The sequence below is a fragment of the Ranitomeya imitator genome, chromosome 3 (assembly GCF_032444005.1).
Source record: "Ranitomeya imitator isolate aRanImi1 chromosome 3, aRanImi1.pri, whole genome shotgun sequence".
Taxonomy (NCBI): domain Eukaryota; kingdom Metazoa; phylum Chordata; class Amphibia; order Anura; family Dendrobatidae; genus Ranitomeya; species Ranitomeya imitator.
Genome location: NC_091284.1, coordinates 711,491,576 through 711,505,182, shown reverse-complemented (window position 1 = coordinate 711,505,182; position 13,607 = coordinate 711,491,576).

Sequence of the window (13,607 nt, the reverse complement as noted above, 5' to 3'; positions counted from 1 at the left end):
ACGTAGTATATTTCCCAGCAAAGTAGTATACAGCACAGAGCCACGTAGTATATTGCACAGCGACGTAGTATATTGCCCAGTCACGTAGTATATTGCCCAGTGACGTAGTATACAGCACAGAGCCACGTAGTATATTGCCCAGCTACATAGTATATTGGCCAGTCACGTAGTATATTGCCCAGTGACATAGTATATTGCCCAGCTACGTAGTATACAGCACAGAGCCACGTAGTATATTGCCCAGTTACGTAGTATATTGGCCAGTTACATAGTATATTGCCCAGTGACGAAGTATACAGCACAGAGCCACGTAGTATATTGCACAGCGAAGTAGTATACAGCACAGAGCCACGTAGTATATTGCCCAGTCAGGTAGTATATTGCCCAGCTACGTATTATATTGCCCAGCCAGGTTTGTCACAGGTTAAAAAATAAAAAATAAACATATACTCACCTTTCCGAGGGAGCCCTTGTAGTCCACGGCAGCTTCCGGACCCAGGGTTGGTATGAGTGCAGGACCTGTGATGACGTCGCGGTCACATGACCGTGACGTCATAGCAGGTCCTTCTCGCGCAGGCGCGCAGGGCCTGTGATGACGTCACGGTCACATGACCGTGACGTCATGGCAGGTCCTTCTGCCACTAGAACCTGCAACAGAAGATGGCGGCCGGCGCGAGCTGCTACGGAGGGTGAGTATAGCAGGTTTTTTTTTTTTTTTTATTATTTTTAACATTAGATTTTTTACTATTGATGCCGCATAGGCAGCGTCAATAGTAAAAAGTTGGGGACACACAGGGTTAATAGCGGCGGTAACGGAGTGCATTACCCGCGGCATAAGGCGGTCCGTTACCGCCGGCATTAACCCTGTGTTAGCGGTGACTGGAGGGGAGTATGCGGGCGACAGGCACTGACTGCGGGGAGTAAGGAGCGGCCATTTTCTTCCGGACTGTGGCCGTCGCTGATTGGTCGCGGCAGCCATGACAGGCAGCTGGCGAGACCAATCAGCGAATGAATAACCGTGACAGACAGAAGGACAGACGGAAGTGACCCTTAGACAATTATATAGTAGATAGATTATTAACAAAATGGAGAGGACCCCATATTAAAATTCCTATCTATCAGGCCATAAAACTTTTATTCTTATTTAAAATTCATACAGGGTATTCAATTATTGTCCCTAATCTGCCTATATCATTCTATTTATAGTAGCCACTTACATATTCATCTAATATCAAAGGCTGAATAGGACAATTGTTTAAAATAGCACACGTCCCCCCAACATGTTTCACTGCATATGCCAGTGTCCCATCCCTTGATGATGCCGCATATGCGGTGAAACATTTTGGGGGGACGTGTGCTATTTTAAACAACTGACCTATTCTATAATCACTCTGAACAGAGTTTTATCAGAGTATCATTTGCATAATCGACCAGATTCTCTCTGATAAGAGACTTCACGGATGCCTGCACAAGGCCTTATATGATGTAAATAGATAACTGTTTTTAAAAAATTGGTACTGTTTGAATATGAAGGTAAGAGAGCCAATAGAAAATTAAAGCCACTAAACAGAATAATGAATAGTTAGAAATATATTGCAATTAATTTTAATTTACTGCATAAAGAGTGACATCTATATATAAAGCTGAGTGTGTGTATGTATGTATGTATCAAGCCACGCCCACTCCACATAGCTCTGCCCATCCCGCATAGCCACACTCACTCCACACGCAAAGCTCTGTCCACACGTCTCACATTGATAGCGCACACGGACGAAGACACATTTACCTTGAAAGCCACCCTGTAAAACTCACCAGCTGCGACGTCCCAGCCGCTGCAAGCTACAATCAGGGCTGATGAGGTTCAAAGTATCAGTGCACACCAGGCACAGGCCACATCTAGCACCGTCGTGTTTAGAAAGGAGTTGCTCATGTGAGGCATGACGTCAATGGAAAGGAAGGCGCCTCATGAATTACACCTCTGTGCTCATAACAGGAAGTTGCTGTGCACGTGTGAGGGGAAGAGAGGTGTGAGGTGAAAATGAGAGGAGTGAGGGGAAAATAGTTGAGTGAAGGGAAAATGAGAGATGTGAGGGGAAAATGAGAGGAGTGAGAGGAAAATAGTGGAGTGATTGGAAAATGACAGGTGTGAGGGAAAAAATGAGAGGTGTGAGGGGGAAAATGAGAGGAGGGGAAAATGAGAGATGTGAGGGAAAAAATGACAGATGTGAGAGTGAAAATGAGAGGCGTGTTGGGAAAATTAGAGAAGTGAGGTGCTGCTGCAGTATGAGGCTGTGTATAGAGAAGAGTGAGGCGCTGCAGGTGGAGGCTGTGTCTAAGGCCACATTCACATGTTCAGTATTTGATCAGTATTTTACCTCAGTATTTATAAGCCAAAACCTCAAGTGGGAGAAAAATACAGAAGTGGTGACGTGTTTCTAATATACACTGCTCAAAAAAATAAAGGGAACACTAAAATCTCACTTCCTAGATGTCACTGAATTAAATATTCCGGTTGCAAATCTTTATTCATTACATAGTGGAATGCATTGAGAACAATACCTAAAAATGATGAAAGTAAATCATGACTAATATCCCATGGAGGTCTGGAGTTGGAATGATGGAAAATCAAATTGCAGGCTGATGCACCTTCAGTGGAAATGCCTCAAGACAAGGAAATGATGCTCAGTAGTGTGTGTGGCCTTCACATGCCTGTATGACCTCCCTACAATGCCTGGGCAATTTCCTGATGAAGTGGTGGATGTTATCCTGAGGGATCTCCTCCCAGACCTGGATTAAGGCATCAGTCAACTCCTTAACAGTCTGTGGTGCAATGCGGCATTGGTGGATGGAATGAGACATGATGTCCCAGATGTGCTCGATTGGATTCAGTGCTGGGGAACAGGCAGGCCAGTCCATAGCATTAATGCCTTCATCATGCAGGAACTGCTGACACACTTCAGCCACATGAGGCCTAGCATTGTCATGCATCAGAAGGAACCCAGGGCCCACTGCAACTGCATATGGTCTCACAATGGGTCTGAGGATCTCATCCTGGTACCTACTGGCAGTCAGGGTACCTCATGCTAGCACATGGAGGCTTGTGCGGCTCTCCCAAGAAAGGCCTCCCCACACCATTCCTGACTCACTGCGAAACCGGTCACGCTGGAGGATGTTGGAGGATGTGCTCAGTGTGAACCTGCTCTCATCTATGAAGACCACAGAGCGTCTTTGTCGAATCTGCCAATCTTGGTGTTATCTGGCAAATGGCAATCGCCCTGCATGGTGTTGGACTTTAAGCCCAACACCCACTTGTGGACGTCAGGCCCTCATAACACCCTGATGGAGTCTGTTTCTGACAGTTTCAGCAGACACATGGGTGTTAGTGGCCTGCTGGTCGTCATTTTGCAGGGCTCTGGCACTGCTCCTCCTGTTCCTTCTTGCACAAAGGAGGAGGTAGCAGTCCAGCTGTTGGGTTGTCGCCCTCCTACGGCCCCCTCCATGTCTCTTAGTGTACTGGCCTGTCTCCTGGTATCTGCTCCATGCTCTAGACACTGTAGGTGACAAGAGACAGGTACCCTTCTTGCCACAGCTTGCATTGATGTGCCATCCTGGATGAGCTGCACTACCTGAACAACTTCTGTGGGTTGTAGACAACGCCTCACGTTACTGTACAGGACCTCTAGGGGTGAGAGCAATGACAAAATGCAAAAGTGACAAAAACAGCCAAAAAAGGATGAGAACAGAGAAATGGTCTGTGGTCACCCCCTGTAAAACCACTCCTTTGTAGTGATTGTCTTGCTAAATGCCTATCATTTCTAACTGTTGTCTGTTACACTTGCACAACAGCAGGGGAAATTGATTCACAATCATTGTTGCTTGACTTGTAGTTACATTGTGATGTTTAAGTATTCCCTTTATTTTTTTAAAAAGTGTACTTTTCCTCTGATTGTTTTACTCCAAGTTTTAGCTTACAAATACTGAGGTACAAATACTGACCAAATAACGTGTGAATGAGGTGTACAGGAGAAAAGTGTGGTGCTGCAGAAGAAGTAGGTTGTGTATACAATACGCGTTATTACAATTGGTGCAATTTCTCTCGGGATCAAGTGTTTCCAATTGTATATGAAAGAGGGGTGTGAGGTGCTGCCGGAGGATGCGACTATAAAGTAGAAAAGTTGGGCTGCAGAAAAATGCTGTGTAAAAAGAAGGAGCATAAGGTGCAGGAGGAATAAAACCCCTTAAACTTTTGCCATTAAAAGTTGTATCGGCCGTCATTAAGGGGTTAATATTGTGTTAAAAAATACTTTTGCTTCAACAAAATGGAGCCGATTGTGTTCCGTGTACCAGTGTGGGAGTATTGCGATGGTCAATATTGACAATTTCTTTTTCACTCTGTTGAATATATGATGTGAACTGTTTTTATGTGCAATATAATCATTATCATTTGTTATAACTAACCACAGTTAGTTACTATGCCCGGGCAACGCCGGGCTCTTCAGCTAGTTCAGATGAAGTGCAAAGAATTTGGCACAGGTTAATCTGGCATACTCTTCATTAAGCATGGGGTACAACAGGGGTGTCAAACTGCATTCCTCAAGGGCTGCAAACAGGTGATGTTTTCAGGATTTCCTTGTATTGCACAGATGATAATTTAATCACCTAAACACATAATGATTACTGCACCTTGTGCAAAGCTAAGGAAATCTTGAAAACATGCATGGTTTGTGGCCCTCGAGGAATGCAGTTTGACACCCCTGGTGTACAAAACACCAATCTTGACGAATTAGGGCCTTAGGATCAACGCTTTATTAGAACAGAATACAGTTTTGCGAACCCTTTCACCACCTTGGGATTTTCCGTTTTTGTTTTTTGCTTCCCTTCTTCCCAGAGCCATAGCTTTTTTATTTTTCTGTATGCTGCACTTCTAAAGACTGACATAAATGGTACTCAGACCCCAAAATAATCAGTGCGGACCCTCTGCTTCCATTTGCATCAGTTATGTAATGAATCTGTTTTCCACGTTAATTCTGTTCCAATATCCCATATAACAAGATGGATATTACCAATGCTACCACTATTTAACCCCTTAGCGACCGCCGATACGCCTTTTAACGGCGGCCGCTAAGAGTACTTAAACCACAGCGCCGTTAATTAACGGCGCTGTGGAAAAAGTAAATAGCGCCCCCCAGAGTCGGATTTTCTCTAGGGTCTCGGCTGCCGGGGGTAGCCGAGACCCCAGAGAACATGATTCGGGGGGGGGGGTTTCGACCCCGCTTTTGCGATCGCCGGTAATTAACCGTTTACCGGCGATCGCAAAAAAAAAACAAAAAACGCGATTTCTTTTTAATTTCTCTGTCCTCCGATGTGATCGCACATCAGAGGACAGAAAAAAGGGGTCCCTGATCGCCCCCCGATACTCACCTGTCTCCCCCGGTGCTCCTCCTGGCTCCCGGTGGGCGCCGCCATCTTCAAAATGGCGGGCGCATGCGCAGTGCGCCCGCCGGCCGGCCCCGGGAGAATCTTTGGGGTCTCGGCTGCCGGGGGTAGCCGAGACCCCAAAGAGCATGATCGGGGTCGGTTTTACCGACCCCTGTTTTGCGATCGCCGGTAATTAACTGTTTACCGGCGACCGCAAAAAAAAAAAAAAGCAAAGTGTAATTCTCTGTCCTCTGATGTGATCGCACATCAGAGGACAGAGAAATAGGGGGATTCGGGGACCCTATCATACTTACCGGTGTCCCTGGATCCTCCTGCTGCTCCTCCTGGCCGCCGGCGTCTTCTGGGGAAAAGAACATGGTGGGCGCATGCGCAGTGCGCCTGCCATCTGTCTCCCTCTGCCGGCCGGCAGGTGAACAGCAGTTGGGGCTAAAATTAGGGTTAGGGCTAGGGTTAGGGCTAGGGTTAGGGCTAGGGTTAGGGTTAGGGCTAGGGTTAGGGTTAGGGTTGGGGCTAAATTTAGGGTTAGGGTTGGGGCTAAATTTAGGGTTAGGGTTGGGACTAAATTTAGGGTTAGGGTTGGCGCTAAATTTAGGGTTAGGCTTCTTTCACGCTTACGTCGGTACGGGGCCGTCGCAATGCGTCGGCTTGACATACCGACGCACGTTGTGAAAATTGTGCACAACGTGGGCAGCAGATGTAGTTTTTCAACGCATCCACTGCCCAATCTATGTCCTGGGGAGGAGGGGGCGGAGTTACGGCCACGCATGCGCGGTCAGAAATGGCGGATGCGATGTACAAAAAAACGTTACATTGAACTTTTTTTTGTGCTGACGGTCCGCCAAAACACAACTGATCCAGTGCACGATGGACGCGACGTGTGGCCATCCGTCACGATCCGTCGGCAATACAAGTCTATGGGCAAAAAACGCATCCTGCGGGCACATTTGCAGGATTCGTTTCTTGTCCAAAACGACGGATTGCGACGGATGCCAAACGACGCAAGTGTGAAAGTAGCCTTAGGGCTAGGGTTAGAGTTGGGGCTAAAGTTAGGGCTAGGGTTGGGGCTAAAGTTAGGGTTAGAGTTGGGATTAGGGTTAGGGTTTGGATTAGGGTTGGTATTAGGATTAGGGTTGGCATTAGGGTTACGCTTGGGATTAGGGTTAGGTTTGGGATTAGGGTTAAGGTTAGGGTTGTGATTAGGGGTGTATTGGGATTAGGGTTAGGTTTGAGGTTAGGGTTGAGATTAGGATTAGGGGTGTGTTGGATTTAGGGTTTTGATTAGGGTTATGGTTAGGGTTGACATTAGGGTTGTTTTGGGGTAAGGGTTGTGTTTATCGTTAGGGTTAGTGATTAGGATTATGGATCAGGTTGGGATTAATGTTAGGGGTGTGTTGGGGTTAGGGTTGGAGCTAGAATTGGGGGGTTTCCACTGTTTAGGTACATCAGGGGGTCTCCAAACACGACAGCCAATTTTGCGCTCAAAAAGTCAAATGGTGCTCCCTCCCTTCTGAGCTCTGCCGTGCGCCCAAACAGTGGGTTACCCCCACATATGGGGCATCAGCGTACTCAGGATAAATTGAACAACAACTTTAGTGGTCCAATTTCTCCTGTTACCCTTGTGAAAATAAAAACTTGGGGGCTACAATATCTTTTTTGTGGAAAAAAAAATATTTTTTATTTTCACGACTCTGCATTCTAAACTTCTGTGAAGCACTTGGGCATTCAAAGTTCTCACCACACATCTAGATAAGTTCCTTGGGGGGTCTAGTTTCCAAAATGGGGTCACTTGTGGGGGGTTACTACTGTTTAGGTACATCAGGGGCTCTGCAATCGCAACATAACGCCCACAGACCATTCTATCAAAGTCTGCACTCCAAAACGGCGCTCCTTCCCTTCCAAGCTCTGCCGTGCGCCAAAACAGTGGTTTATCCCCACATATGGCACATCAGCGTACTCGGGATAAATTGGACAACAACTATTGCAGTCCAATTTCTCCTGTTACCCTTGTGAAAATAAAAACTTGGGGGCTAAACTATCTTTTTTGTGGAAAAAAAAATATTTTTTATTTTCACGACTCTGCATTATAAACTTCTGTGAAGCACTTGGGCATTCAAAGTTCTCACCACACATCTATATAAGTTCCATGGGCGGTCTAGTTTCCAAAAAGGGGTCAATTGTGGGGGGTTTCCACTGTTTAGGCACATCAGGGGCTCTCCAAACGCGACATGGCGTCCGATCTCAATTCCAGACAATTCTACATTGAAAAAGTAAAACGGCACTCCTTCTCTTCCAAGCTCTGCGGTGCGCCCTAACAGTTGTTTACCCCCACATATTGGGTATCAACGTACTCAGGAGAAATTGCACAACAACTTTTGTGGTCTAATTTCTCCTGTTACCCTTGTGAAAATAAAAATTTAGGGGCAAAAAGATCATTTTTGTAGAAAATATGCGATTTTTTATTTTCACGGCTCTACGTTATAAACTTCTGTGAAGCACTTGGGGGTTCAAAGTGCTCACCACACATCTAGATAAGTTCCTTAAGGGGTCTAGTTTCCAAAATGGTGTCAATTGTGGGGAGTTTCCACTGTTTAGGCACATCAGGGGCTCTCTAAACGTGACATGGCGTCCGATCTCAATTCCAGCCAATTCTGCATTGAAAAAGTCAAACGGCGCTCCTTCACTTCCAAGTTCTGTGGTGCGCCCAAAAAGTGGTTTACCCCCACATATGGGGTATTGGCATATTCAGGAGAAATTGCATAACAAAATTTATGGTTACATTTCTGTTTTTACACATGTGAAAATAAAAAAAATGGTTCTGAATTAAGATGTTTGCAAAAAAAAGTTAAATGTTCATTTTTTCCTTCCACATTGTTTCAGTTCCTGTGAAGCACGTAGAGGGTTAATAAACTTCTTGAATGTGGTTTTGAGAACCTTGAGGGGTGTAGTTTTTAGAATGGTGTCACACTTCATTATTTTCTATCATATAGACCCCTCAAAATGACTTCAAATGTGATGTGGTCCCTAAAAAAGAATGGTGTTGTAAAAATGAGAAATTGCTGGTCAACTTTTATCCCTTATAACTCCCTAACAAAAAAAAATTTTGTTTCCAAAATTGTGCTGATGTAAAGTAGACATGTGGGAAATGTTATTTATTAACTATTTTTCGTGACATATCTCTCTGATTTAAGGGCATAAAAATACAAAGCTTGAAAATTGCAAAATTTTAAAAATTTTCGCCATATTTCCGTTTTTTTCATAAATAATCGCAAGTAATATCGAAGAAATGTTACCACTAACATGAAGTACAATATGTCACGAAAAAACAATCTCAGAATCAGCGGGATCCGTTGAAGCGTTCCAGAGTTAAAACTTCATAAAGTGACAGTGGTCAGAATTGTAAAAATTGGCTCGGTCATTAAGTACCAAATTGGCTCTGTCACTAAGGGGTTAAGGGTAAAAACATCTTAGAGATAATCACCAACCACGACTGAACAAACATCAATATTACCATAAATACTGTGATATAAAAGACAAATAGGAACAACTGGTCATAACCAGATAGTACCAGCATATACAGTAGTTTTCTCATCACAAATGGATAAAATGGCAATGTCATTGTAAAAAAAAAAAAGCAACTTTGCAATTTACCTCTTTGGCTTACAAATCCTGGCTATTCTCAATAGCAGAGGGATTTTTAATTTGATAGTTTACTGCTCATTGCCTAGTTTATGGGCCACTTCTGCAATCTATAAGAGCTGTCTGGTTTCCTGGGCAAGGAGCACATGATGGCCAGCTCTGTTGTATAAAGATTGCACCCAATACGCTAAAGCTGGATGGATTGCTGTATCTGGCCAGCTTCAGTGTCCCTGTGCTCCTCAGATCTTGCAGAGGCAAATTTTCTCTGTTTACGGCACCAGTGAGAGCCACAGCGCGACATGGTCCCCAACACCAGTGTGTCCCGATTTCCCCACGTGCAGGTAAAAACTTGAAAAAATTTCTGTGAATGAGAAATAAGCCATTGTGTTCAGCATAATTATTTCCTTAATTTGTGTGCCGAAGTAATGCTCATGATTGGTTTCTATTCTTCTGAGCACCTTTTCCATTTAAGCAGTGAGCAAGCTATCCGGTATTTCAGAGTTTCTGTTGCTCCGCCAGCAGTTCCCCAAAGTGGATAATTACGGTCACTTAGACCATTCCAAAAACCAGGCTAACATACTCAGCTAGGCAATCAGATGAAAAACTAAGAGTTGCTACCCACGACCATTAACATGTCCACTCCTGGCATGTTAGATACAAAGGGTTTTCAATGAGGCCTAGTTAGGCTTATTACACAATTTTAAAAAGTGTCATCATTTTCACAATGAGGCTTTAGGATGGGAAGGACACAGGAAGTTCAACTGGTCAACATGGCAGCATTTGCGCATTTCCTTTGGAGTGGCTATTCACTAAAGAAAAGCTTTGGTCGTTTGTGTGCGTAGATTAGAATCATTTTAAGTAGGTTATTGGCGCAGTCTCAGAATACAGCTCCTCCGCCTTCATAACGATGAGGTACTCAAACGTTAGTAATGGGAACATGAGAAGGAAGGACAAAGGAGTTATAGGCTGGGTACAGATCTCAAGGAGGTCCTTAATTATGTGCCCACTTTCTTCACTTTCTTTAGTTGTTTTTTTTTTACATATGTGACTTATATGTGATATATTGTGGGGAACTGAAACAACATCGTCCATCCCATTCTAAGTTTTTATCGGGGCCTGAAAAGAAATTGTGTCCTAGAAAACATGAAAGAAAATATGGGCATCCTTTCATTCAGTAGCATACAGCAATACCTTTCTATTAATGTATGATTTTAAAGAATTTCAATGAATGCGAGTTTCATAATTTCATTGTTGTAAAACAAGCCCAAATCATGACCCCCTCAATCACCATGGTAGTCAGTTGGCATGTGTCATTTTTCACGATATCCTGTGTTTTGTGTTACAGTATTGTTTTAAAGAAGGTCTTTACTAGTGATGAGCGAACGTGCTCGCCACTACTCTGTACTCGCCGGAGTATCACTATGCTCGGTGTACTCGTCGAGCACCGAGTATTTCCGGGATTATTCGGCAGGAGCTCGGGTCTCCTCCTTTTAATTTTGGCGCTTTTTAGAGCGCCAAACATGCAGGGATTGTCTGCCATGCAATGTAATACCGCAGCCATCTTTGTTGTGGCATTACAGTGATTGGCTGGCTGCACCCTAACTGTCAAACAGTTTTTTCTAATATCTAATCTGTGTCTCCTACCATTCAGTTTCATCCCATTGCTTCTAGTCTTTCCTTGTGCAAATGAAAATAGAGATGATCCTTCTACAATGTGACAGCCCTTGAGATATTTAGTTAACAAGAACTGACATCGCGGATCCTCATGACCAAAAAACCTATACGCATTTTGCAAAGAAGCAAAAAGGAGTAGCTCCAGAATATTATATGAACCTACATAGAAAAATGGAGCTCTGTACTCGAAGGATTAATATATAATTAGGCAGTATTTTATGAATAATCAAATCACAATTGTATTAGCTCACACAATTAAGAATATACGGGTTACACAAACCCTAGGTACAGTACAATGGGGGAGTATAGGATAGAGGAAGGAGACAAGAGAAAAAGGGGTGTATATGGCAGAAACGCTACTCAAAGAGGCGCACCACACGCATGGCATCTGTTGTAAATGAGACCAATCAGGCCTAATCAAGCCAAAAAACACACAGATTATCTATCTGACCACAAAGAGGATAAGTATCCAATCTAACTAAAGTGCAAAGCAGGGTGGATTTGATTTAAATCTAACTGATTTAAATCACGATTTAAATCACTAGTCAGTAAGGCTTGATTTAAATCAGTGATTTAAATCAAAGTTTCTACCTAACTGAATTTGACTCCGTAGAGGTCCCAGCCTCTACTTCACGGCAAAAATGTTACAACATGAACAGAGTTGAGAAAAAGACCTTAATCCTATTGTTCTACAAACCTATGAATACAGAATCAACCCCTTCAGTGCCAAGTCCAAGAAGTTAGACAATACATTTCTGAATGTTTGGAGTGGAATAGATCTGCACAACACAAGAAGAATGTGAATCTAAGTGTGAGGAGGAGGAAGGGCAAGCAGAAAATGAAAGTGAAACTTTGAGCACAATACTGCAGCATAGCCACAGACAGACAAGTCTGGATCTGTTTGTGTGTACGATCTGAGGTTTATTACATTCTTTCCTTATAATGGCAGCAGGCCGTAAAAGAGACCCAGTTTGGGAATATTTTAATGAAGCTCCTTCGCCTATCGGTAAGGCAGGCATGCGTGCAAAACACAGCATTCATCTTTTTTTCTTGCTTGCGGCTACAATACCCCTGATGAACCCCCGTTCCATCCACATGGGGGGGAAACGCGTCGGGCACTGGTCGGGGAGACTGCTGTTGTCTGCTTAATTAGATGTCCGGATTCATCTGAAGAAACCGTATACCCACCACGGACCCGGGCTACTTGTATCTATCCAACATCACCCCATATCTACTACGGGCTTCCAGATGAGTATTGATCGCTCTCTGTTGTGTTTTTTGTGAGGGGGATTATTGTGTCCTGCCCCATCATTTGGTGCACCTATGGAGGTTTTGTGGTGGGCTGTGACGATATCTGTCACTTTGAAACTCATATTGAAACAGTAACATCTGCTCTTGTGAGATATATATTGCTATTATAAATAAGAGCATACGCAACCTATGGAGGTTTTGTGGTGGGTTGTGACGATATCTGTCACTTTGTAACACATATTGAAACAATAACACTTGCTCTTGTGAGATATATATTGCTATTATAAAAACAGCATACGCAAATTTGGTGCGACTTAGTGTTAAATATTGTTTCAAATGTGACTACGGGCAATCTTTATTAAGCATTGATGCTTCTTTGTTTGGGCTTTAGGAGTTATATATCTGATTCTCTAGCTGCTGTATTTTGCTGCTTAATTGAGGTTTCTGATGATAGTGTACTATATGGTTGACTTTTTGTATAGCGGGTGACCATGTTTGTATACCATAGCATTTGACTATACACCTCAAATATTTCTCTACTCCTTTAGCCAGATAAGCATCGCATGTTTATATCAAATATGGACAATACTAATATTTATTCATTCACCCCATTTTTGTGAATTCTTTGTTACTTATGGTTATTACTATAGACATAACTGTCTATTATATCAAATAGACGTATATCCAAGCAATGCATCAGATCCTTTATATATTTTTGATTATTATATCTCTCTGCTTTTTTGTTTTATTTTTATTTATTATTTTTTCTTCTTTTTGGGGTGTTTGGGTTTGTTTGTGGGACATTCTCTTTATTCTATTCCTATTAGGGACAGTTTAGGGCTTCTAGGGTCAGTCGACGTTGAGTGGGGGCGCCTACCGCTTCACATTAGGGTGCCAACCCCCACTGCTAGGTAGGTCTTCCGTTAGGGATCTGCTAGGTCTTTTTTAGGGTTCCCTATTTAGGGTCCTCCAGGGATTTCCTAGGGTTAGTCGACGCGGAGTGGGGGCGCCAACCGCAGAAACTTAGGGTGCCAACCTCCACTGATAGGTAGGTCTCAGTGCAGACTCTTCCTAGGGCCCTATAGGTACATAATTATATGTTTGTTAGTATTTTGTTTGTCATTTATGGAAAGAGTATTTTTTAGGGATCTATAATAAAGGTTATTTTTTAGGTATCCTTGTTTGTTTTGGTTTTTTTATGCGTGCAAAATGCAAACGATGCAACAAAGAGATGCAAGGCCTGGTGGCGCGAATGAGGCAACATCATGAGAAGTGCGGTGACGAAGATGACTTCTTATCTCAGAAGATTCACATTCTTCTTGTGTTGTGCAGATCTATTCCACTCCAAACAATCAGAAACATATTGTCTAACTTCTTGGACTTGGCACTGAAGGGGTTGATTCTGTATTCATAGGTTTGTAGAACAATAGGATTAAAGTCTTTTTCTCAACTCTGTTCATGTTGTAACATTTTTTCCGTGAAGAAGAGGCTGGGACCTCTGCAGAGTCAAATTCAGTTTTGAGAACTGCGTAAGTAAAGCGAGCGTCTGTGATAATATAGGAGAGAAACTGCCCACTAATCCTACAGAAACCTCTGGAAGAACATGG